Source organism: Theropithecus gelada, chromosome 14, assembly GCF_003255815.1.
Source record: "Theropithecus gelada isolate Dixy chromosome 14, Tgel_1.0, whole genome shotgun sequence".
Lineage (NCBI taxonomy): Eukaryota > Metazoa > Chordata > Mammalia > Primates > Cercopithecidae > Theropithecus > Theropithecus gelada.
This window is the reverse complement of record NC_037682.1, coordinates 116,081,702-116,109,417: the sequence shown is the minus strand read 5'-3', so window position 1 is coordinate 116,109,417 and position 27,716 is coordinate 116,081,702. Positions and strand designations below refer to the sequence as shown.

At 45.1% G+C, this 27,716-nt stretch overlaps 1 pseudogene; it reads right to left on the bottom strand.

Annotated features, from left to right (window-relative positions):
- Nucleotides 1-210: 210 nt before the first annotated feature.
- On the bottom strand, nucleotides 211-4,408 carry LOC112606027 (annotated as a pseudogene).
- Between the last annotated feature and the right edge of the window lie 23,308 nt (nucleotides 4,409-27,716).

The window sequence follows — 27,716 nt, the reverse complement described above, 5'->3', positions numbered from 1 at the left end:
CCATGCCTGGCCTATTTTTGATATTTTTGTTGAGTTACATTGAATTCATAGATTAAGAAATTTGACATGTTTACAATATTGATTCTTTTCAAGAACAAATTATGGGCTGGGCACGGAGGTTCATGCCTATAACCCCAACACTTTGGGAGGCCGAGGAGGGCAGATCACGAGGTCAGGAGTTCGAGATCAGCCAGGCCAGCATAGTGAAATCCCGTCTCTACTGAAAACACAAAAAATTAGCTGGGCATGGTGGCGCGTGCCTGTAATCCCAGGTACTCGGGAGGCTGAGGCAGGAGAATCACTTGAACCCAGGAGGCAAAGGTTGCAGTGAGTTGAGATTGCGCCACTGAACTGAAGGTTGGGCAACAGAGAGAGACTCCGTCTCAAAAAAAAAAAAAAAAAAAAAAAAGAACAAGTTATTTATTGAACATCTACTCTGTACCAAGCACTCTTTTAAGGCACTGGGAATACATGAGTTATCAAAATAAACAAAAACTCCCTCATGGAGCTTACATTCTAATGGTACTACAATTTAGCAGACAATAAAAAAGATAAACAACTCAAATATATAATAAGTTAAAGAGTCGTGAGAATTATTTGGTAGTGTCATGAGAAACTTACATTGAAATGGGATTCCCAGAAGCAGCCCCATTGAAAAAATGACATTTGAATAAAGCCTTTAAGGAAGTGAGAGAATTAGCCATGTGGCTACCTTAAGGAAGAGTTCTCCCAGATAAATGGAACAGCCAATGCAAAGGCCCCAAGATAGGAGCATAAAAAGTTAGTTGGAGGGAAAAACAGAGGTGGAGTAGGGTGAATAAGAGAAAGAGATATCAAGACTGGGGTAATTACGTAGGACCTTGTATGACCATAATAAGAACTCTAGCTTATTTTGGGTGAAATGGGATTCCATGGAGAGAGATTTGAGAGGAAGAGTGACATAACCTCACTTATTTTAATAGAATTTCTCTGTCTGCTATGCTAAGAACAGACTGAAGAGAAATCTGAAGAGATGAAGCAGGGGAAGCAGTTGGGAAACTTTGGCAAACTTTTGCAATACACACGTAAGTGATGGTGGTGTTTCAGATCAGGGTGGCACCAGTAGAAATGGGAAGTACCTGGATTCTGGATATATTTTGAAAATAGAACTGACAAAATTTTAGTGAGATGGAGAAAGCTAAAGGCACTGTAGATTCAATGGATAATATTAGGAACTCAGTTGGGGGCATGTTAAGTTAGAGATGTCTGAAGTTCCAGGGAGTAGTCTTGGCTACAGGTATATAAATTGGAGCATCCTCATCATATAAATGGCATATGAAACCACAGAAGTAGGTAAGATCATCAAAGAAAATTTTAAAAATCGACAGGTCCAAGGACTGGGCCTTTGGGTACCCACACATTTTGAATTTAGGGAGTAGAGAAGGAAGAATAAAGAAGACTAAGAAGGGACCCGAGAAATAAAATAAAATCTGGGAGAGTGTGGTGTCCTGGAAACTCAGTGAAGAATGAGAAAGCAAGTGAAGGAGGAGGGAGTGAACAATAGTGAAGTGGAGTAAGACCAACTAGCGTTACCGACTGGATGTCAGGGTCCCCTCAAAATTCAGATGTTGAAATCCTAACCCTCAAAGTGATGGTATTTGGAGATGGGGCCTTTGGGAGGTGATTAGGTTATGGGGGTTGAGCCCTCATATATGGGATTAGTTCCCTTGTAAAAGAGGCCCCAGAGAGCTCTCTCACATCTTCTACCACATGAGGGCACATGGAGAATACAGCGTCTATGAACCAGGAAGCAGGCCTTCCCCCACTGAATCTGCTGGCACCTTGAGTCTGACTTCCCAGGCTCCACAACTGTGTAAAATATATATTTGTTGTTTTGGCCAACCAGTCTTTGGCGTTGTGACAGCAGCCCAAGCAGACTGAGACAGCTAAGATGACGACTCATTGACTATTGAATTTAGTAACATGATGTCCCTGTTGACCTTATTAAAAGCATGTTTGGTAGATTGGTGAAAGCAAAATCTGACTGGAGTGGACTTAACAGTAAATGGAGGCACAGAAGTTAAAGTTTTGGTGAAATGGGAAGGACATTTATAAAGAGATAGTTGAAAAAGAAATGCGATCGGGAATTAAAATGAGAAAAACAAGCTCGTGTTTATATGCTAACTAAAATTAGGTCATTGAGAGGGAAAACTTATGATACAGAGAAGAGATGGGAGAGTTGCTGGAACAATATGCCTGGGGAGGACAGATGATGGGGTCTAGAGCATAAATGAATGGAGTCAATGAGCCAGGACACAGATATTTCATCCACAGTAATGGGACAAAGGATAGGGTATGTGGACACAGACACAAGGAGGTGGTAAGATGTGGGGCTAGGAGCCAATGGGAGTTCTCTCCTGATTGCATCTCTATTCTCCATGAAATAGGAAACAAAATTACCAGCTAAGAGTAAGAATAGGTGAAGAGGTGATGACTGTTTGAGCAGAGAGGAAAATATCTGACAGTCAGGAAGGAAAGCAGGACAGTTTACAGATATAGAAATATAGTAAAATTGGCTGGGCATGGTGGCCCACACCTATAATGCCAGCACTTTGGGAGGCCAAGGTGGGAGGATCACTCAAGGCCAGGAGTTTGAGACCAGCCTGGGCAACATAGTGAAATCCTATCTCTACAGAAAATTAAAACATTAGGCATGGTGGCATGTGCCTGTAGTCCTAGCTACTCGGGAGGCTGAAGCCAAAAGGATCATTTGAGTCCAGGAGTTCGAGGATGCAGTGAGCTGTGATCACACCACTGCACTCCACTCTGGGTGATGGAGCAAGATCCTGTCTCTAAAATATATATTCCTAAGCAGCATTAGAGGTCTGCTTCAGGTTAGTGATCACAGATTAAAAGTGAGACCAGTGTGCATGGTTTTGCACTTTTCTGCAGGTACATTCGGTTGCTTGGGTGCAAGTGAAGAATAGGTGGAGAGTTCGATTTGCCCAAGGTTGTGGGTTAGCCAGGCAAGCTCAAAGACGAGAGACAGGTAAGGAAGTTGAAGATGTAAGCAAGAAACTGATTCTGATGATTGACCATGGGAATCTAAACTGAATAAGGAGATAAGTGGAGCCATGAGTCAATAAATTGAAGGAGCAGCAGTGAAAAGAAAATTAAATCAGCAGAAAGAAATTGAGATCGATGGGTTGTTTTGGTGTGGCCTGAGATTTGTTGGAATTGGAATACCAGAAGAAGCGAACTGGAAAAAAATATGAAATAGTGACTAGCTTGAAACTGACATCATGCAGAAGTTCAGTTACTGGTTATGACAGTTTACTACGGTATTATCGCAGGAATGAATAGCTAAGGTAGAGTAGACAGCAAGATTGTGGGAGGAGAGGAGGTCACAAAACTAAGAAGCAATGATATTAGGTGAATCATCACAGTACACTTTGAGGTAATCAAGAATTAGAGCAGGGGAAGAGTTGGTGACAGTGAAATGAGCTGAGAGGTAAACTCTGCAGGGAACGAGGTACAATGACCCCAGGAGGAGGTAGTCAGTGGCACTGAGACAGCAGATAGTGTGTCTTATGACATTAGACTCAAAGATGGGAAGTTTTTAGGGAGGGTGAAGGGAGAATGGTTCAGATTTAACAATGAGGAGCAAGGAGGATGCCAACCCCACTAAGTCCAATAGCACAGTTATGAAAGATGAAACAGCTACCTTGTTCTTATAGTCTTTAATATTTTTTAAATTTTCATAATTTAGATCTAGATCATTTCTTGCTGTGTTTATTCCAATAATAATAAGTATTATTTTTGTGTTACAATTGTAAACAGGATCTTTTTCTGTACTCTTTTTAGCTTCTCCATACCCCTCTTAAGCCCTGAACCCCAAACTGAACATACCACTCCAGAACTGCTGAGAAGGAGTTCATCAACCCTGTACCTCTGCCCATCTCCATTGTGACTGTCTTAGTCCAGGTTTTCACCAAAGCCTCCTAACTGCCTGCAGTCCACCCACTACACTGATGCTGCAAGGAGTTGCTATATATTTGTTCAACTCCCACGTAGTTAAGCACCTACTAAGTGCCAGACACTGAGCTACATGCCTGTCTCTAATGTTCAGATCTCATCATGTCACTCACCTACTTAAAAATTATAAGGGTGGCCGGGCGCGGTGGCTCACACCTGTAATCCCAGCACTTTGGGAGGCCGAGGTGAGCAGATCACAACGTCAGGAGATCTAGACCATCCTGGCTAACACGGTGAAACCCCATCTCTACTAAAAATACAAAAAATTAGCCGGGCGTGGCGGCGGGTGCCTGTAGTCCCAGCTACTCGGGAGGCTGAGGCAGGAAAATGGTGTAAACCCGGGAGGCGGAACTTGCAGTGAGCCGAGATCGTGCCACTGCACTCCAGTCTGGGCGACTGAGCGAGACTCCATCTAAAAAAAAAAAAAAAAAATTATAAGGGCTTCTTTCTACGTCCTGTAGGATAGACCCACACAGGTGGTACACAAGTTATCACCATAGTCTGGGTACTGACTGCCTTTCATCCCAACTCTACCCCTTTGGCCATTTTTTTTTAAGACAGGGTCTCACTCTTTCACTCAGGCTGGAATACACTCTTTCACTCAGTCTCAGCTCACTGCAACCTCCATGTCCCTGATTCAAGCGATTCCTCTGCCCCAAACTCCCAAGTAGCTAGGACTACAGGCCTGCGGTCACCATGACCAGCAAATGTTTCTATTTTTGGTAGAGACAGGTTCTACCATGTTGGCCAGGCTGGTCTCAAACTCCTGGCCTCAGGTGATCCTCTAGCCTACGCCTTCCAAAGTGCTGGGATTACAAGTGTAAACCACTGCAACCGACCCCTCTTTGGGTATCTGTATTCCAGCACCAAACCACCTTTTTTCTTGACTGTGTGGTACTCTTTATACCTCTATGCCTCAACTCTTTCTCCTCCCTCTTCCTGAAATGCCTTCTCCTCTCCATTCTCCACTTTCTGAATTCTTTTTATTCCAGCAATCCAGCGTCAGTTAACTAACTAGTGACTCTTTCCCGACCCTCTCAGACTGTGTGTCTTCCCAGACCACTTGGTTTATTTCCCTCCTGCATAACTTGATAAGCAATGTTTTGATTGTTTGCTTACATGTATATTTTCCCCATAAGCTTCAAGTTCCCCATAGAATGCGGGGATTGTATCTTATTTGTCTTTCATCCCTGGTGCCTAACACAATGTGTGGTTTATAGTAGGTGTTCATTTAACATTAACAAAGACATGAATTTTCATATATAACATGAGTGTACAGTTGCTATTGTGAGGGCTGTTCCAAGTGCTGTACATGTATTCTGTAAAATAGAATGAGTCTTCTGATGAGCCGAGCAGAGGAGGTTGATTTTATAGACAGAAAAGGGCTGAGGAAAGCAGAAACAGAAAATAAAAAAGCAGACTGATCTTTTCAACATAACTTTTCTTGTAAAGGTGAAAGCAGAGGGGACTTCCTTATTACACCTGCTAAAATTGGTCAGTTGGGGATTTGGCTATTACCTGTCTCTCTCTCCCCACTGATTTCCGGGAAAGTCAGATGAAGACCTTAGTTTTTGGCTGGTTGTGGGGAACTTCAGCCTGAGTAATTGCATTTTGCTTTGGTCTGTTGGGTCTAGTGCAGGAGCTCAGTCCAAACCAATGGCCTCCTATACATTTTATTTAACACGCACTTAATTTTCCAATAACTCTAAGACTAGGACTAATTATTATCCACATTTTGGGTAGTCACGGTGACTTACTCCTGTAATCCCAGCACTTTGGGAGGCCGAGGTAGGCAGATCACTTGAGGTCAGGAGTTCGAAACCAGCCTGGCCAACATGGTGAAACCTCATCTCTACTAAAAATAGAAGTAGCTGTAATCTCAGCTACTTCGGAGGCTGAGGCAGGAGAACTGCGTGAACCTGGGAGGTGGAGGTTGCAGTGAGCTAAGATTGGGCCACTGCACTCCAGCCTGGGAAACAGAGTGAGACTCTGTCTCAAAAAAAAAAAAAAACAACAAATCCACATTATATAGATAAGGAGACTTAGGCACAGAGTGGTTAAATAACTTGCCCAAAGTTACTTGGCTGTGACATAGAACATCCAGGATTTAAACTCAGGCTGACTGTACACTTGCATACTTACTCAATAAGGTACACCACATCTCTTTGAAAGACTTGCATCTGTATAGCAGGTATAGCAGAAGGAAGACTCCTCGACTCCCCCTTCCATACACATTCTTCTTTTACGTATGTTTCTTGTAACAGAATGCCTCCTACCATTTTATTACTGAGTGTAATCCACTAAGACCTCTGGATCTTTTTCTGTCATTCTGTTTTTAGTTTCCAAATCCCTTAGTCCCTTGCACCTACCCATATTAAACCTGGTACTCTATGTGTTTGCTCTTTCACTCTCTTTAAAAAAAAAAAAAAAAAAAAAAATCAGCTTTAATTTCAAACTCTTTTTGTGTGGCAGAGGTTTATTTTTTTTAACTGAGGTAAAATACACATAATTTACCATCTTTACCATTTTAAGTGTACAGTTCAGTGGTCATAAATATGTTTATATCATTTTTTTCCCCTTTCATTCACTTCCTGCCCGCTTCCCAGCCTCTGGTAACCACCAATCCACTCTGTATCTTCGTGAGATCAACTTTTTTAGCTCCCACAAATGAGTAAGAACATGTGAGATTTGTCTTTCTGTACTTGGCTTATTTCACTTAATATCATGGCCTCCAGTTCCCTAGATGTTGTTGCAAATGACAGGGTTTTATTCTTTTTTATGGCTGAATAATATCCCATTGTGTATATGTACCACATTTCCCTTATTCATTCATCCACTGAAGGGTACTTAGGTTGATTCCGTATTTGGCTATTGTGCATAGTGCTGCAATAAACATGGGAGTGCAGGCATCTCTTTGTATATTGTTTTCCTTTCTTTTGGAATATATATATATATATATAAAACACACACGCGCGCGCACACACACACAGGGTAGTGCTATTTTTCGTTTTGTGAGGAACTTCCATGCTGTTCTCCATAGTAGCTGTACTAATTTGCATTCCCACCAACAGTACATGAGTGTTCCCCTTTCTCCATATCCTCACCGGTGTGTTATTGCTTGTCTTTTTGATACAGGCCATTTTAACTGGGGTAAGATGATAATGAATTGTGGTTTCAGTTTGTGTTTCTCTGATGATTAGTGATGTTGAACATTTTTTCATATACCCATTGACCATGTGTATGTCTTCTTTTGAGAAGTGTCTGTTCAGATCTTATGCCCATTTGAAAATCAGATTATTTGGTTTTCTTTTTCTATTGAGATTTCGAACTCCTGATATATTCTGGTTAGTAATCTCTTGTCAGCTGGCTAGTTTGCAAATATTTTCTCCAATTCTGTGGGCTGTCTTTTCACTTTGTTGATTGTTTCCTTCACTGTGCAAAACTTTTTAGCTTGATGTAATCCCATTTGTCTGTTTTTGCTTTGGTTGACCATGCTTTTGATGTCTTACACAAAAAGTCTTTGCTGAGATCAATGTCCTAGAGAATTTCCCCAAAGTTTTCTTCTGGTAGTTTCATAGTTTTAGGTCTTTAATCAATTTTGATATGATTTTTACGTACGGTGAGAGGTAGGGGCCTAGTTTCATTCTTCTGCATATAAATATCCAGTCTACCCAGCACAATTTATTGAAAGAACTGTCCTTTCCCCATTGTATGTTCCTTGCACCTTTGTGGAAAATAAGTCAGTTATAAATGCATGGATTTATATCGGGGTTTTCTATGCTGTTTCATTGGTCTATGTGTCTTTTTTTATGCCAGTACCATGCTGTTTTAGTTACCATAGCTCTGTAGTAAACTTCGAAGTCCAATATGGTAGTATGATGCCTCCAGCTTTGTTGTTGTTTTTAGAATCTGGGTCCCTGTCATCCAGGCTGGACGCAATTACGGATCACTGCAGCCTCAAGCTCCTGGGCTCAAGGGAGCTTCCCGCCTCAGCCTCTCAAATGGCTGGGACTACAGGCTTGTGCCACCATGCCTGGGGTTTTTTCTTCTTTTTTATAGAGAGGGGGTCTCACTATGTTGCTCAGGCTGGGCTCAAATTCAAATTCCTGGCCTCAAGTGATCCTCCAGCTTTGACCTTCCAAAGCACTGAGATTACAGACATGAGCCACTGCACTTGGCCCTGTTCTTTTTGCTCAGGATTGCTTTGGCTTTTCAAAATCCTTTGTGGTTCCATAAAAGTTTTAGAATTTTTTTTTATTTCTATGAAGCATATCATTAGTATTTTGATAGGGATTACTGTATTTGCCATTTCTTTCATTCCTGACACTTTTCAGTCTTAAGAAGGTCAGAAATGCACTCTTCTTTATTTCTCTCATCTTAATCTCTCTCTTCTCTCTCCCTTTCTCTCCCACATCCCTCCCCCACACCAATTTCTCTCTCTTTCTCTCTCTCTCTCTCTCTCTCTCTCTCTCTGTAGGTGAGGATCAAATTCACAAAGGAAGGGACCAATTAAGATCTTCAAATCCCCTACATCCTACAGAGGATGTCCCACTTTTCAATTAAAGAGGAATATTCCCATGCCTCTAATGATTTCCATTCAGAGGGAAATGCTTTTGTGTTAAATGCGTATATGAAAGGTTTTCCACCTGACGTTACTGAGTCTTTATTGTTCTGTTTCTGTGTGCCTGTATGTGTGTTCTTAGATTTGTTTGTATTCATTGAATATTGGACCTTTCTCCACTATCTGCAGGGATCCCTTGCCCCTAAAGTCCCTCCTTCCACTGCCTCACATTGATCTTTAGTTTCTTGCCCCGTAAGGGGCTCCTTTCCACTGAATTCTGGATCTCAATTCCTTTCAGTAAAGATGACTCCAAGATCTCCCTGGGCTCCCACAGAGAAACAGAGTCTGCCCTGGGAAAGTCCAGCTTCACTCTAACCTCACTCCCCATCTACACAGTGAGATGCATCTAGGTTTTAAGGGCATAGAGAGAAGTCACCATTCTGACAAGTCATGGGAAATACTCCCTCTCTCCTTCCTTCCTTTTGTGTGTCCCTCTCCATTTCTTATGGCTTCTCTTCCATGTCTCTCTCCCCTACCCCCATCCTGCTGCCTGTTTATTTTTTAAGCCTTACCTTCTAAATCCTGATTGCATAGCTCATAAATATTCAGCATCTCCTAGGAGGAACCTCTGAACAGTATATCACCACCCAGCGTTGTTCCCTCCTGTAATCAGAAATGGGGCTAGACTTTTCTCAGAGTCACTTGCCTTCAACCCCTGAGCCCTCCTCTTATCAGGATGAGGGCTTTATTTTCCTCTTTATGGTCTTAATCATAAAAAGATTCCTCACTGTGACTTTGGAGCCCGGTATGGATTCTAACCTCCATCATCTCAGGGTCCTGTATCTCCAAATGTGAAAATTTCCAAATATTCCCTGATGAGAAAGTTTACCTATTCCAAGGCAATTACTCTGGCATTAGAAGAGGAAAGGAAATAGAAATGAGTCTAGAGTTATAATCCAGGTGGAAAAATTATAAGCACTGTGCCTGGCACATAGAAGATATTCAGTAAATATTTCAATTATGCTGAATGATTTCCCATGTGCCTATGAAAAAGACGGGAATGAAAGATAAACCAAAGTATAAGCGATGGTGGAATCAGGTGTGAGACAATGTATACAACTTTTCCATCTTTCCTCCATTTTTTAATATTTTGTCATCCTAATTAATAATGGAAAAATATACAGTTATCATTTAGAGAGGGTGAAGTAGAGGAAAGTGGGCAGGCAGATTATGGCTGGCTCCCCTTAGCACCCCAAGCTCCTGCCTCTGTGGGCATCATAGAGCAGCCCAAGGCCGCAGAGGCCAGAGTCTCTTCCCCCCACTGATTTGGCACCAGAGCCAGCAAGGCCAGTTGTTTGTATTAGGGCGAAAGAGGGAACAAAGAGGTGGGAATAGGAAGTAAATGCAGAGAATCAGAGAAGTGTGGTTTCTTTGCAAACATCCTCCCCAAACCTCTCTTCTATGATGTTTTAAACAGATGTCATCCAGGTTTGACTCAAATCCTTCCAGAGGCAGGGAGCTCGGAACCTGATGGAGGGTGCCTAGGACAAGGTAAGGCAGCTCCCACAAACAGCAGGTCTTCTCTATAGATACCTGCCTCATCTGTTGGGCTAGTCCTGCCTCTAAATAATTGGTTCAGAAATGAATAGGAAGAGAGACTGGGCACAGCGGCTCATACCTGTAGTCTCAGCACTTTGGGAGGCTAAGACAGGTGGATCACTTGAGGTCAGGAGTTTGAGACCAGCCTGGGCAACATGGTGAAACCCGGTCCCTACCAAAAAAAAATTAGCTGGGCATAGTGACGTGCACCTGTAGTCCCAGCTACTTGGGAGGCTGAGGCAGGAGAATCGCTTGAACCCAGGAGGCAGAGGTTGCAGTTAGCAGAGATTACACCACTGCACTCCAGACTAGGTGACAGAGCAAAACTCTGTCTCAAAAAAAAGAAAAAAAAAGTGTATGAGAAGAGAGAGCAGAAGTGGAAGGCAAGATATAAGGAAAAGAACATCTCTTGGTATAAGATTCACATATTGGTTGAAACACTAAAGGCTGAAGGTCGAGCTCATTGTTTAACTTGCCTTTAGCCATTTCTGCTCAAAGTCTACAAGAGGACTGAGGCTGGCAGAATTTGGGGGTTGGCTGTGTAGCAGTGACTTGGGCCAGTATCCAGAAAAGCAGCTGCATAATCCCCATTTAAATCCTATTTCGGCACAACTTACGTTGGAGATGGGAGCGGGGACTATTCCATGGGGCTATTTCAGAAAGACCAGGGATGCTGTCAGCGGAAGCTGTGAAAGTGTCTGTGTGTGGACGGTGGAGACAGGGCCCATGTGTTTTGGGCTCTATTAACTATCTCCCTCCCATCCATCACAGCCTCCCCCCGGGCCTCCACAGCCCTGGCAGCTGGGTCACCCCGGGGAGGCTGGGCTCGGGGTCCCTAAAGGGAGCTAGGCTTCAGGCAGAGCAGCGGAGACACATGTGTGCTGGGCTGGGTTGGGGCCGGCACCTCATTGAGAAGGGGGCTTTCCAAGCTGGGCTTCATTAGGGCAGTGGCACTAATAGGGAGGGGGTCCTGGGGACTGGGCTGACAGCCAGTTACTTGCTCGTCTGCATTATGGATTAACCCATCTGGGCCTGAGAGATTGGCTCTGAAAGGGGCACAAAAGGCAGGGGGCGTGACCACAATCACACACTGAATTATCCCGTCTGAGCGCAATTGTCCACCAACAAACGGGGCCTCGGGATGGTGACCCCCTTGGGTTCTCTTCATCCCCCATCCCCATAGGGGATGCCCCATAGGAAAAGTCAGAGATAAACTGCTGCCTGGTTAAAAAACAGGGTTTGGGGCAAGGAGGACAAGGATGCCATTCCAGAGAGAGAAGGAATTTAGGGGAGAGGAGAGGGATTTGAGTTTCAGCCAGAGAAGCCAGGAGCCAAACAGTTCTCCCAACATACTTTCTGACTTCAGCCGTCTACCTCAGAAACAAAGAACGACGTAAGAATCACACCTGTCAGAAATACCAGGCAGAATCCCGGAGCAGAGGGGCTCAGCCTAGGGGAGAGGCATGGGAAGGATCAGAGTCAGGTGTCTCACATCTCACCCATCACCCCCTCTGAGGCTAATTGATTCCAGACATGAATAAGGGGCTCTCATTTGGGGTCTTGAAGGACCCCTGCCCTGCTCTGGCATCTCTGATGCTCTCCCAGTGGGAGTGCCCCAACCCCTCCCCCACATCCTCCTCCAGGAATAAGACCCTGTGCGATGCAGGGTGATGGAGGGAAGAACAGGAGGGGGCGGCAGGCAGGGGGCCCTCTCCTCTGCCTAATCCTCTCATTACCATCTCATAATCAGAATCACGCTTTCGATGTAAATGGGGATGTTAAATATTGGTTTCTCTAGACACAAGCTCCTTTGGAGAAAATTATTAATGCTCCCCCTTTTGCCAATACTGGTGGCCCCCACAGTGTAGGGGGGGATGGTGCAAAGTATTACTGAGGGCTGGGGATTTAGAGTCAGACTGGTGGGAAGGTGGAAGTGTCTGATTTCCACGGGGGTAGACTGATTTGTTTTCAGTTGGCCTGGGCAGCCTCAATTTCCCTGATTCAGCAGAATAAACTCATCCAGAGGAAATTGGCTCATTTCAAACTCATCAAGCCTTGGTTGGAGCTGATTGACTTCTGGTCTCAAATCATTCTCGACTGGAGATCAATATGGAGTTGTAGATCCCAAAATCAGATTACTAGGGGAGGGGAAGGGTATTCACTGGAGAGCTCAGGCTCTTTGCCCTGTTGCCCATTGCTAGAAACTCCTGGCATATCCCAGGGGAGTGACCTGCACTCTCCAACCAAGGACAAAAAGTGACAATGTCCTCTCACATCCAGAACTTCCTGTTTGCCATTTCACAGTAGTCCTGCAACATAGGGAGAGCAGCTACCATTCCCAACTGGCAGGATAGGCTCAGAGTGGATAAGCAACTCACCCAGGCTCACACAGCTGGTAGATGACAGATTCGTATGGTAACATGGGTCATCTGAATCCAAACTCACCCTCCTCCCTTTGCACCATGCTCTCTCTTAAAATTCGGGCTACTACTCCTCTGCTACTTGTAGGGAGATGGAGACCATTCGGTGTGTCAGTGTTTTGACCACAGAAGAGTGTGCATTGGGGGTGCGTTGAAGGCGTGGCGGTCAGGTCAGGCAGAGGTCACTGTCAGCTCTACTCTGCTCCTGCGGTTAGGACATGAGGACTCGGACTGCTGGAAAAGCCATCACCCTGCCTGTTCTCTTTGTTCAGTGGCTCCATCCCTCACTGCGTTGTCTGAACTCTGGGTTCAAAACTGAGAGTGAATGTGAATCACAAGAGTCTTGAGCTCCCGGCCTCAAATGATCATCCTGACTCAGTCTTCCAAGTAGCTGAGATTACAGGCATAAGCCACAGAGCCCGGTAAGTTAATATTAATAGCAATAATAATTGCTTCTTCTCACATTTGCTTAGTACTTTACAGTGTACAAAGTCCCTCTCTGGGCTGGGCGCGGTGGCTCATGCCTGTAGCCCCAGCACTTTGGGAAGCCAAGGCGGGCAGAACACTTGAGGTCAGGAGTTCAAGACTAACATTGTGAAACCCAGTCTCTACTAAAAACACAAAAAAATTAGCTGGGCGTAGGTGGTAGCCGCCTGTAGTCCCAGCTACTTGGGAAGCTGAGGCAAGAGAATCACTTGAACCCGGGAGACGGAGGTTGCAGTGAGCCAAGATTGTGCCACTGCACTTCAGCCTGGGCGACAGAGTGAGACTGTCTCAAAAACAAAAAGCCCCTCTCTGGATTTGGGGATATGATTTGATGCTCAAACCCCGCCTTGAGAACTAGCACCACAGCATTATGCTGAGGACAGGACGCAGGTTCTGGGATCAGCCTGTGTGTGTTCACTTCCCGGCACAACTGCTTATTAGCTGGGTCGTTTCTGGTAAGCAGCAGTATGACCTCAGGCAAGTTAAGTCCCAGCGCCCTGCCTCAAGGTCCTTATCCCTGAAGTAAAGACGGTAATAACAGAGCCTTCTTCCTAGAGTTGTTGGGAAGAATCAATAAGATTATACAAGCCAAGTGCTTAGAGTAGTGTCTGGTACTCACTAACAGTCATTTTTAGGGCGGGTAAGGAGTGTGATCCCATCTTACAGACGCAGAAGCTGAGGCCCAAGGGACTAAGTAACTTGTCTAAGGTTACTTGGTTGGCATGGCAGAGCTGATCCTTAATTCGGGTCTGGAACGCACTCTGCAGGTGGTCTGGGACCGGTGCCCAAAGTTCCCTGAGGAGAAAAGGAAAGGGGCGGTCTCCTGAGGCCCTTTGTTGTGTTTCAGATGGCAAGGCAGGCTCTTTTGCTGTTTAGCCGGGTTAGCCACACGCGGAGGAGGCGGACTCCACTGCGGCCGGCGTGACTTGGGGCGACCCCTCTTCCCCCGCCCCTGGGCTTGAGGCGGCAAGAGGAGCCAGGGGCACCATGTGGCTTGCGCTAAGCCGCTACTAGAAAGAGAAGGCGGGAGATGCCTTCGGAGGGCCCCCTCCAGGGCCTCGGAGAGGCCTTCCGCGGCTCAGCTCCCTGCGTTTAGCTTTCTCCTCATTAACTCCCCGGCCTCATTAATCAGCCCCGATGAAATGCGCCCCCGGGAACGCTGCCCGCCCGCTCCGCACTTTGGCGCTTTAATTATCCTCCCAGCGGGAGGAGGCGGGGCTGGCGAGGCTCTGTGTGTGTGTGTGTGTGTGCGCGCGCGTGCGTGTGTGTGTGCGCGCTCACACACGCGCACACACACACACGCACACATGCATGCACAGGTCCGCGGATGGCCGAGACAGGCAGAGCCCGGGTCGTGACCCAGCCAGGGCTGCAGACTCGGCTCGCTTCCCAGGATATTACCTCAGCCCCAGGCAGCCCTAATGTCTCCGGGCATCTGCCCAGCAAGGCTACTGCCAGGCTGTCATTTGCATCAAGTCCCTTCCCTTGCAGGGATCCTCTTTCTCTCCAACAGTCCACAAACCTTCATCTCTTTTGTTTAACTTCACTGACTAACCAAATCCATACTGGCCTGCACCTACTTTGTGCATGGGAAACATGGTCGGGAACATGGTCTAGGAGTTGGAGATACAGACACAGCCCCTGTCAGGCCTCAGGAAGCTCCCACATCGGCCAGGAGGGAAACAAGTGAAAAAACAAACCAAACAAAGAGCAAAACAACCCTTCAATGGCAAGGTCCTCATCTTAAAGGGAGCACACAATGCTATGGATGTGCAGAGTAGGATACGGAATGCAGTCAAGGCTTGCCAAAAAGGCTTTTCCTAAGATCAAAGCCTGGAGTGGGACTTAAGCTATAAGTGGGAGCCAGCCAGTGAAGCAGTGGATGTTTAAAGGAGTAAATAGCAAATACAGAGAGGACATAACATAGACAAAACTGTGTGCACAGAGCCCTGTGGGTATTCTGTCCAGCTGGAGGACAGGGTTGTGACAAGGAGGCAGCATGAGGTAAGGAGCTAGCCATGGTAGAGCCCAGGACCTGAGAAGCCTTGTGTGCTGTGCTAATGTTGACTTAGATGTAACCTAAAGGCAATGAGCAGTTAGTGACGGATTTTAAAGCCAGAGAGTGACACGGTTAGACATATGTTTTAGAAAACCTCATTGCGAGTGAGGAGGATGAGTTGGAGGGGGACAGGAATGGAGGAAGGGAGGCTAATTAGCAGGCTAGGTGGCTGATTGGATGTGGGAGGCAAAAGAGAGAGTGGAGTTTGGAATATTCCCAAGTTTCCTCTGCAAGGTGTGTTTGGAAATGGGGAGGAAGATTATCCTGAAGTGGTCCCAAGTCTCTGGCTCAGTTCAACTTGCAGGTGAGGGAAAGACCAGCTGGTTTTCCCTGTTTGCTTTACCCTTGTCTTGGTAGGCAGCCAGGAGACTTGTCTTCCAGTCTCAAGTAGGTAAGCTACTTCATCAGCGCTCTCATCTACAAGGTGAGAGACTTGGATGGGATCTGGTTTACAGACTTACTCCTGCAGGGCAGAGGGTCCTGGGTCTAAGAAGATCAAAGCATGCCAAGGCAAGAATGAATGCCTACTGAAGGAGGCAGTGCTCCTCAGCCAAAGTCTGCTCTAGTCTTGCTGGAAAAGGGTTCAAGGTTGCCAGATGTTCTACAATAGAAGCCAGAGGTCAATGTTTTTAATATGACATCTCCTAATTTTAAAATGCCCAATCAAAATTTACTTGGTTTGAAACACATGAGATATATTAGTTCATAAGTGCTTAAAAAAAATCATTGGTTACCATTAGGGGAATCTGAGGAATAACCTCATTACTCTGATAAATAATAAGGGAAAGAATCAAGCATTTATCCTGCCTTTCCTATTTGACATGTACCTCTGCATAAACAAATCATTGATGACAGATACTCTTTAAAGAAGTATTCAAGCTCATAAATGAAGAGTGAATCATAGAACTAGACTGTCACAACTTGGCAATCCCTAATGAAATAATGGATCTAGACAATGGTCGTTACTGACAAGCAGACATTACTTCTGATCGAATTAAACTATGGTCTATGAAATATTCTTGAAAAAAATCAAGCATTAATTGATCAAGCCTCTATATCTAACAACCAATTTACAGGAAATATAGAGGTAGAAGAACATGTTAAATAGCACCATGGGGATACATTAAACAAAATTCAGACTGTGGAAAATTCTACAGAACAAATGATCTGGTTTATTTAACAAATAAATTTCAAGGAAAAAAGAGATTAACTGGGGGATTATCAGATTAAAGGAGAGAATGCACTGTGGAGATTCATTTGGATCCCAATTTGAACAACAATAAAGAAAAATAAGACAATTGGGGAAGTTTGAACATTGACGATATATTTGAGGACAAGGAATTATTATTTTAGGTGTGATAGTGATATTATTATTATGCTATTTAAAAGAATTCTTATCTTTTAGGACTACTTTTTAGTACTTACAGAAGAAATGATAGGATTTCTGAGATTTGCTTCAAATTCTGGAGGAGAGTGGGAGAACAGATGAAGCAAGATTGCCTTTGAATAGATTAAGTGCTGAAATTGGGTGGTGGGACTATGGGGGTTCATTATAGCATTCTCACTAATTTATATATGTTTGTGATCCACAATATGCTATTATTCATGATAGAAAGTTTAAAAAACACTTTATGGACCAAAATGTGTTGGTGACCTGGATTTGGTCCACAGGCTGCCAAACTGTGGCCTCTAAATCTGATGACACTTCAGCTTCCATCCAACTGTAAATTGCCCGTGAGTCCAAACCATCAGTGGTGGGACTCCATATTACTAGACTTTGATTTCCCAAACCTTTTTCTGGTCCCTTTTCAGGTCCTTTCCCAGAGGTTCCCATCCCACAGGGAACGTGATAGTGTGGCAGAGCATTAAACAAAGCCACGACGACCAGCCAGAGTTCCCTGGGACGGAAGACACCAGACGATTGGGGTGCTTAGGACTGGGATGCTTGGAGCAGGACGTCTGGAGCTGTCACAGAGTAGCGCCGCTCCTCTATCCAGTTCTCTCGCCTCCATGTTAAAGATATACACTGAATCCGGCCAGACCCACTTTTTACCTGAGCATTCCAGAGCCCAGGCAAGGCAAAGGCTTCTACTACCCAGGAAAATAATAATAATAATAAAAGACTGAAGCCTCCCCTGCGGATTTCGGGTTAGAGAAGAGGGTGGTCAATGTCGGGGAGACAGAGCGATTGGGGCAGAGGAGGGGAAAGAGTGAAAGTCCCCTTATCCGAAGGCACGTGAGAAGGACAGTGCTGCAGACGGGCACGGAGCTATTTCCGTGCGGTCTCTTGTCTTATTGCATGCCCCCAGCCCCACGCAGTGAACAACCCTGGCACGTGTCTGCGGCGCTGGCTGCTCATTTAGAAACCAAGGGGCCAGCTCGCAGAGTGCATCGCGCGGGCTGCGGCAGAGGGGACGCACAATGGGCAATCAGCGGCCGCTGGGCGGGAGGGGAGGGCGTTGGGGCGCTGCCGGGGGCGCTGCCAGGGGCTCCAGCAGCCTGCGCACTCCACAGACGCTTCCGTTCCTCGCCAGCCCCGGGGCCTCTTATTGTTCGCTGGACCAGCTCCTGTTAGTCGGACTGGCGCTGGCGTGGGGGATTTGGCTAGAGTCGGTCTCGGCGGCTGCCTGGCCCGGGGTCCTGCGTGCAGGCGCTCCCTCTACTCGCCAGCGCTCCGACCCAGGTGTCCGCGTGCGCCGATTAGGCGGCCCGCCCGGCTCCCGCCTCCTCCATCAGCCGCTAATGGGCCGCCCTGGGTCTAGCCCCAGCGCTATTGTGTGCGCGTGGGGGTGACGCTGGGTCTCCACGGCGCGGTGGAGGGTGACCGCGCGCCGCTGCCACCCCGCTTCACACCTGCTCCCCGCCCCCAGCCCCGGCCGCGCGTCGGGTTCCCTCCCTCCCCGCGGGAGGGGTCTCAGCTGGGGCTGCACTTGGTAAAGAGGCCGTGGAGAGGCCGGCGGCGGCCCAAGGAGGAGCCATAAATTTGGAGCAGATGCGGCCTGACAGTCACCCAGCCCGGGGAGGTGGGGGAGGGCTCTGCGCCCCTCCCAGGCCGCGTCTTCTGGTTTGCAGCTGAGTTAGATGGATTCCAGGCCGAGGTGACTTGGGACTTTGGACACAGGGAGCCTGTGCTCTTCACGCCCCCACCTCTGCCGACCGCCCATTGTGTGCCCACATGCCGGGAGAAGGAATAGGGGGCAGAGACATGCCTGCATTCGCTTATGACTTTCCCCCTAAAAAGAGTCGTTTTTCAGTAGAGACTGGGACAAAGTCGGCCACCCTGGCTCTGAGTTGGTGCTTTTTGACAGCAGCCAAAGAAAAATATGGAAGATAGTAGAAGCAAGCTTCAGCTGTTCATTCTGCACTATTTATTAAGTGCCTGTTTTGTGCTAGAAAGGTAAGGAAGCACAAGCAGACAGGATGGGGGAGATGGGAAAAGGTGGCAGAAAAAATACCAAGGACTAATACTTGCCGTTCTGTAAGTATTGTGTGTACTGTAATTCTGCACATTTAAACAGTATTTTCCTTTAGAAAGTAGCGTTTCCTCCAGCAGAAACGGAGCGGGGTGCAGTGTCTTGGGGGTTGATGGAGTTCGTTCTCAATCCAGGTATCCCATCCACAAATATGCGTGTGTCAGGGGTGCTTTCCACGGATCTGGAAGGGAGTGAAGACAGTTGGAGCTGCGCCCAGGTGGGGTGGACACAGCCCTATTTATCTTACCTGCTCTGGGTACTGTAGGGATCCTTCTCTAGTGTCGCTTGAATCGAAGACTGAGTCTCCCATCTGAAGATCTTGTGACCAAGGGTGATTGAGGGGTCAGTGTCCACAAAGCTGGTGCCGAGTTGGCAAAAACCTCTGCAACCTCCCTTTGTGGCTCTTCTCTGCTCCCTCTAACACTCTGGGCTGGGCTGGGTAACTAGATTGGCTTCTAGGATCCATTGCCTCTCCTCTTAGCTCCCACTCCGACAAGTCTCCCTGGTCTGTGCCCACAGGATCACCCGAAGACTAGAGCAAGCTTGTGCAACCCGCGGCCCACAGGCGGCAGGCAGACCAGAACACCTTTGAATGCAGCTCAACACAAATTCACAAACGTTCTTAAAATGTGATGAGGTTTTTTGCAAAAACACATTTTTAACTATTGTATTTTATGTGTGGCCCAAGACAATTCTTCTTCCAATGTGGCAGGGAAGCCTAAAGATTGGACACCCCTGGACTAGAGGTTCACAGCTTGCATGAACATCACCTGGAGGCCTTATTAACCCTGCCCTACAGTTTCTGATTCCTTTGGTCTGGGGTAGAGACAGAGATTTTGCATTTCTGAACGTTTCCCAGGTGGTTACAGTGGTGATACTGGGGGCCACACGTTGACAGTACCGGCCTACAAGGAAAGGAAATTAGGAGTAGGCGAAAAAAGGAAGGAGCTGAAGTCTTCAGTGCTGGAGAAGGTTACTGAAAGCTGGAGCTGTCCAGGGTACTGGGGTATCTTCACCCTCTGTGAGGGATCCATGGGCCAAATCCACAAATAATTGTGGACATATTCCAGAATTTGTATTCCAAAATTTGGGGGGGGGAGTGTGTGTGTGTTTCTGGAGACTTAGCACTCCCCCTAATGGCCTCAGATGATTCTGCACTCTCCTCAGCCTTTCAACGGGAAGCAAGAATTACTCTTACTTTCCCAGCCTAACTTGGTTATCCACTCCCATCTCTGTCACTGATGGAGCAGGTGCATTGTCTTACACATTTGTTTGCAAATTGATGAGCATAGATTTTTTTTTTTTTTGCACAATAGTTTGTGTACTGATGAATGAATTAGTGCTTTCTTTCCTCTTTAGGAGAACCTTATTCTCCTAAAATCTCCCTTAAGTCACATTGGAAGTGTTGTAGGTGGTTCCACCAGTGTTCTAAAACACTTCAAATGTGATTTAAGGGATTGAGTTCCAGATGGTTGCTTAAAAATTCTCCCCAAGGTGTCGGTGCCATTGTCATCAGTTGGGAAATTTTGGCTGGTGGCAAGCACAACCGAGGTCAGAGGTTAAGGTTGGGTTTGCAAAGTAGAATTTTTAAGTGTGGTATATGGACAGATTAGATGAGAAAATCAAGTGGCATTTTATTTTTAACCACCAGGTGGCAGACCTAACCTCATTAATGAGAATCATCCCTAGATTTAAAGCTTGGCCTGCATTCTACTTTTTTCACATATGAGCCAGGGCAAAAGAGCTGTTCCTCTACTTAAATGACTCAGAAATTGGGGTAGGGAGAACAATGCTTGAAAATATCTTCGTAACTGCTGCCACTGTACTTGAATAATCCCTTGAGCTTCCTGATCCATGAGGAAAGGCTCGCTGAAACTTTTTTTCCTTCTGAAAAGAGGGAAAAGATGTAGATGTAACAAAATTGGTTACCTAAGAAAAATGCAAGGAATCGAACTAACCAGAGGTTTCTGCCACCACCGCATAAACACCTGGCAGCCCTAAACAGCTTTACAGCCACGTGGCTTCCTTCGCTTGCAGACCGTCTGGCAGGCACCCTCTTAATTCCTACCAACTGAATTCCTACCACCCGAGTTCTTTGTTCTGTCGCCCATATTGAAATTTCCTCAAACTAAAAATGAAAGCTTTATTCTAATTCTGGAATCTACTCAGGGCCTTCTTACTAAATTTAACTTGCAGTCTGTGGACATGTGGTTGATCTCTCTTTATCCCAAATGATCTTGACCTTCAGATCATAGTCAACGTATAAATTAAATTTAACCTAAATCATATAATAACTATAGCAAGGGTTACACATGCACAGCAAGAATGCAGGACGGACAAGGTGGCTCATGCCTGTAATCCCAGCACTTTGGGAGGCCAAGGTGGCGGATCACCTGAAATCAAGAGTTCAAGACCAGCATGGCCAACATGGTGAAACTCTATCTCTACTAAAAATATAAAAATTAGCCAGGTGTGGTGGCGTGTGCCTGTAGTCCCAGCTGCTCAAGAGGCTGAGACATGAGAATCTGCCTGGGAACCTGGGAACCTAGAACCTGGAAGGCTGAGATTGCAGTGAGCCAAGACTGCACCACTGCACTCCAGCCTGAGCAACAGAGTGAGACTCTGTCTAGAAAAATATATATATACACATATATATGCATATATATACATATATAGATTATATATGCATATATATACACATATATAGATTATATATATCTCTCTCTCACAGGAGGTGTCAATGAATGTTTTGGGAGAAGGGCGGTGAAGATTTCTGTTCTACATGCCTTTCTTATCTCACGTCTATGTTACAGCAAGTACTGACAGTATAGTAGCTTTTTCCACAATGTCAAGGTCAGAGCAGATCTATATCTTACATAGAAGACAGAAAATTGACTATACCAACATCAGGTCCTCTAGCATAGGTGGGACATTACCTTTTTAGCCTGCAGGGCTTAGTACTACTTTCAGCTGATTGGCTTTAGGCCTCTTCCTCATTTTGGAGAGGGCAAATCTCAGGTGCACATTGAAAATCTTAACTAAGTAAAACCCTCCAGCCCAGAGTGCTTCTCTGCATTGGGCAATTCACTTTCACTGCCACAGCTGCTTTATACACTTTAAATGCTTATAAATACACTAACAGACAGAGCCTATGGGAAACAATGCAAGAGGATTGAATAGTAAGTATTTGGTTTTTTCTATGTAGTTTGTTAACAGAATCAGTCAAAAAATATATTTATGGAATGCCCACAGGCTACATAGCATGGTACTTCACCCTTCATTGAAAATCCATTAAAACAATCACTGGGTCATGCTTGGAAAGTTTTTCCACAAAGGAATTTTCTTTAGTTGCTGGGTTGACAGGAACTAATTTAAGATGCAAAACTAACAACTCCATTTGAACTAGCAAGCCCTTATGTAAACTACTACAAATGATATGTTTGAATTTATTTGCTCGTGTGCCTGTATAGATGGACTTAAAAGCCAAAGACATCATGGTATTAATATGCATATAAGGTAAGAAGAGTTTTAAAAGTTAGTAAATCATCTTCTACTAATGCTTGGTAAATGTTTACCAAGAAGGTTGTGCCCTGGTTATAGGCCGGCAATGACCACCAATAAATAAAACTGTTTTCACCTCTATAACAGTTACGGAATGTCATTCCTTCTTGCCTTTCATACCAGGAAAACTAGGCTGAAAAAAAAATCACTTCTTTTTAATCAAGGCAAAAACAGACACATCCAACCAAAAACCAACCTTTGGTGTTTGAAATTAGTTTATAAACATAGGGAGAGTTCATTTTTTTTTATTGTTTTCTCCTACCTCTAACTTTAATACTTTAACAACCTTTTTTAGAATACATATATGTATATATAATTGGTTCTGTCTTCGCTAAATCATTTGTTTAACAAAGAATTATTACTTACTTAAGGCACTGGTATAGAAAATGTACCCCATTTCTTGCAAATCTTGCATGTTACGGGGTCTTATTAAGTGTTTCCAAGTTTAGTGGAATCACCACCATTTCTACCCCGGTCCATATTTTTAGTTCCAGATCTTCTCTGCAACCACTATCCCAATCCCAAACCCTCTACTGTACTCCCTGTCTTCTTAGTGCAGGAGGAGAAAGAAAGAGCAGGGTTTGGCAGAGGGTCTTATTCTGCCTTAAAAGAAGGATATACTTTCCGTCAACCGATAGAACTCTGACTGACTTAAGAAAGATACAGTAGTATAAGTTTAGACCCAAGGTCAGATAGTCCTGGAGCCAAAGCTCAGATTCATCACTTAGCAATTATGTGATTTGCTGCAAGTCACTTAACTTCTCTGAGCCAAGGCTGCTTTTCTCACTTGCAAAGTGAAGCTTAAATAATACATGTGAAAGGCTGGGTGTGGCAGCTGCACCTTAGTCTTTGCACTTTGGGAGGCCAAGGCCTGTGGAGCCCTTGAGCTCAGGAGTTCAAGGCCAGCCTAAGCAACATGGCAATACGCTGTCTCTACAAAAAATACAAAAATATGCTGGCTGTGATGGCATGTGCCTGTATTCCTAGCTACTTGGGAGGCTGAGGTTGGGAGTTCGAGACTAGCCTGAGCAACATAGTGAAAACCCATCTCTACAAAAAATACAAATATGCTGGTCATGGTAGTACATGTCTGTAATCCCAGCTATTCAGGAGGCTGAGGTGGGAGGATCGCTTGAGCCCTGGAGATTGAGACTGCAGTGAGCCGTGATAGTGCCACTGCACTCCAGCCTGGGAGATAGAGTGAGACCCTGTCTCAAAAAAAAAAAAAAAAAAAAAAAAAAAAGCACATGAAATGCTTAATGTCTGCCCTGCTACAAAGCATCAGAGAATAGAAGTTATTAGTATCTACCGGACCCAAACCTCTGCGAGAATAGAAGCCTGCTTCACTTCTGTTGCTTTGGGCGAAACTTCACCTGTGATGAAGAGAGTACGTGTGTGTGATACTGTGAAATATATATTTGGTCTTCTCCTGTTTCCTGCCATATAGCTCCCCAAATGCTTGGAATCTCTAAAGCAACAGGAGTCTTTTGTATGCTAATAAGATAACTAGTGGCCCAGCTGTGATTAGAGGGCTGGGACTTTCAGCCTCACCCTCCAACCTCTAGGGAAGGGAAAGGATCTGAAGTTTGGGTTGGTCACCAGTGGTCAATGATGTAATTATTCATGCCTACATAATGAAGCTTCCATGAAATCCCAAAAGGACAGAGTTTGAGGAGCTTCCAGATAGCTGAACACGTGGAGGTGACTGAAGGCTGGTGCCCTGGAGAGGGCATGGGAGCTCCGCGCCCCTTCCCTGTGCATCTCTTCCAGCTAACTCTTCATCTGTGTCCTTTGTAACATCCTTTTAATAAATGGGTAAGTGTAAGTAAAGTGTCTCCCTGAGGTCTGTGAGTCACTCTAGCAAATTAATCAAACCCAAGGTGAGGGCCCTGAAAACCTCAATTTATAGCTGCTTGGTCAGAAGCACAGGTTACGACCTGTGCTTATGACTGGCATTTGAAGTGGGGCAGTCTTGTGGGACTGAGCCCGCAACCTGTGGGATCTGACTGAGCCTGTCTCCAGGTGGAAGGTGTTAGAATTGAATTGGAGGACGCACAGCTGGTATCTGCTGGAGTTAGAATTGAACTGGAGGACATACAGCTGGTATCTTCAGTTTTTTGTTTTTTCTTGCCTCTTTAGTATGCATGTGCAAATACAACAGAAAACTCATTGATAGCTAAGCACAGTAGCTAGCACCCGTAATCTCAACACTTTGGGAGACTGAAGCGGGAGGATTGTTTGAGGCTAGGAGCTTGAGACCAACCTGAGCAACACAGAAGGAAAGACCCAGTCTCTTTAATTTTTTTTTTTTTTTTTTAATCAGCCAGGTATGGCAGCGCATGACTGTAGTACCAGCTACTCAGGAGGCTGAGGCAGGAGGATCACTTGAGCCCAGAAATTCCAGGCCGCAATGAGCCATGATCGCACAATTGCACTTCAGCCTGGTGACAGAGCAAGACCCCATCAAAAGAAAGAAAGATGGTGAGAAAGAGAGAAGGAGGAGTGGAAAGGAAGGGAAGAAAGGAAGGAAGGAAAGGAAGAAAGGAAGGGAGGCAGAAAAGAAGGAAGGAAAGGAAAGGAAGAAAGAGAAAGAGAGAAAGAAAGAGAGAAAGAAAAGGAAGGAAGGAAGGAAGGAAGGAAGGAAGGAAGGAAGGAAGGAAGGAAGGAAGGAAGGAAGGAAGGAAGGGAGGGAGGGAGGGAGGGAGGGAGGGAGGGAATTCTCGTTGAAGCACCAAAACCAGGATACTGCATCATAGGACTTATTTTTCTGGGAAAAAGCTGTGTTTTGAGCAGGATAAAAGATGACCAAGATCCTTTGCCTTTCTCTAATTCTTGATCAATTGAGTTGGATCCTTTCAGAGATGGACACTGAGATAAGCATTTGAGTGCAAGGAGTTTCTCTGAGGAAGATCACCCATAGGAAAATAAAGGTGTGAGAAGGGAAAGAAGCCAATAGAGGGTAAACTGTGGACATCTGGGGCTTAATTCCTTCAGGGAACTCTGGGAGAGATGGTTTAGGATGCACCTCAGAGTTTTCCTACCTGCGGGGCAAGGAAGTTGGGATATTTATCTACCAACTCTTTATCCATCATTTGTTAAGATCTGCTTCTAGGAGCATTAACAGTTGCAGGCATGGCCTTGCCACAAAACCCCAGAGGCCAGTACTGCAGCTTTCCTAACAGAGCTTGCAAGAGACTCTGTGTGGCCTACGTGCCTGCAACAAGTACCTCTAGCACCATGGAATTGCCAGGCACACGGCCCAAGCAGAAAGGCCACTTAAACTGCAGCTAGAACTTGCTGCGGAGTGTAGTCTTGCTCTGGGCCTCCCTCAAAATCCGTAGCCTTCAGAGTTACCCAATACATGGGTGGGAGCAGTATTCAAAGAGGTGTGTTGCTATCTCCAAAATCCCAAATCCCAGCAGTACCATACCTCTCAGTGGTAGAAAAGCAAGGTACAAGAACTTGTCCTCACCCGGGGATGTCTTGGCATACCCCAGACAACTGGACCCCTAAAAACTTCACTGATATGGTAGGCCCTGAGTCATTTTAGGGTTCATTTTCTCACCTCTGGTGATACAATTGACATAATGCCATCAAAATAGGGAAACTGCATGGAGTTCTGGGGTAAATATCAAGAGAAGCAAGGTCTTTTGGGCATTATTTTGAGACTGCTCTTGGAAAAGACCTTTAAGATTCTCAGAAGCCGTGACTGCAAGGTTCCTTCAGACATTGCCTTAAAATCATTCAGAGGTTTTCACAGGGGCTCTCACAACCATTCCCTTGATGTGATTTTTGGTTTTAACTTTCAGGAAGTTGAGGTCTTGCTCTCTTGCCCAGGTTGGAATGCAGTGACTCATCATTGCTCACTGTAGCCTCAAATGCCTGGGCTCATGCAATCCTCCTGCCTCAGTCTCCCGAGTAGTTGGGACTACAGGCACACACCACCACTGATTTTTTTTTTTTTTTTAGAAATGGGGTCTCCCTATGTTGCCCAGTCTTGTCTCAAACTCCTGGCCTCAGGCAACCTTCCTGCCTCAGCCTCCCAAAGCACTGCCATTACAGGCGTGAGCCACCATGGCTGGCCAACTTAGACTAATTTTTTACCAGCTGGGAAAACAGAGGATAAGAGACAGTTATGTTTTCCAAACTAGCAAATCCCTGGGCTTCTGTAAATCCTCTAAACTTTGCTTGTAAGCTGAATGGTTCCTTCCTTTGCTCATCTCTCTTTTCCTGTCTGTTATCATACACAGGAGAAGCCAAGTGGTACTTTCAACATTCTGCCTGGAGATCTCCTTAATCGTGTTTTTAAAATGTTATTAGGTCCTTTTTTTTATCTTTCAAGTTTCCCCAGAAAACATTTTGCCAGTTGTTCCAGTGACAACATAACACAAGTTGCCCTTTCTTCAGCCTGCAGTAACTATTTTCTCACTGCCTTTCCAGCTCCAGCAGCTGTTGGTTCGCCATTTCTCCAGCCTCTGCTCACAGCTTACTTGGTGCTTTTCCAGCCTCTAACCACCAACTGGTCCAAGGGCAGAATTCCAAGAGAAGGAGAGTGGAAGCTACAAGCCTCTTGAGGTTAGGCTCTGGAACAACATCAACTTCTGCCACACTTTATTGGTCAAAGCAAGACACAGGGCCTCTCCAGATTCAAGGAGTGGGGAAATTGACCCAACTCTTTATGAAAAGAGTTGTAAAATAATGAAACAATGTTTTTCAATTTGCATTAGACATCTTTTCACTAAAACATGGATAGATCTATAGAATAAATTCCTAAAAGTGAACTTACTGGTTCAAATGCAAATATGTATTTGCAATTTTGTGATGTATTGCCAAGTCACCCTTCACAGAGGTTGTACCAATTTTGAATTTTACTACCAATATATGGGCGTGCCAGATGACATTTCCCCAGATCTCACAACATCATGTGTTATCCAGAATACAGTTTTCCCTTTGCTCATATGACAGGGAAGAACGGCATCTCCCTGTAATTTTAACTCGTCTTTCTCATATTATGAGTGAGATTGGGCATCTTTTGTTTAATTAAGAGCCAATTACATATTTTTTCTCAAAACTGGCTACTCATAAGTTTGCCATTTTCTATTTATTTTATTGGCTTGTTATCTTTCCATGCACTCAAGAACTAGCATATGTTAGGAGAGGGATATCTGGATACCAATTCTGGGACAGGCTCTCAAGACTCTGGACTAAAAGTTTCCTTAGATAACCAATTTTAGTCTTGCTGAGGTCAACAAATTCTCTCTTCCCCTGGGAAAGGCCAACAGTATGAGGAGAATATAGTAGCTTAATTAAATAAAATATGGCCAATTTCACTCATTGTATGCAAAGTTTACTTACTTCAGACCAGCTCACTACAAAATAAGAGGTTCCCATGATCACCCTCAGGTTCAATAATTTTCTGGAATGATTCACAGAACTTGGGGCTGACAGTTTTAGTTTTATTATAATGACAGGATACAAATTAGAACAAGCCAAAGAAAGAGACACATATGGCAGAATCCAGAGCTAAGAGTGTCCTCAGGAAT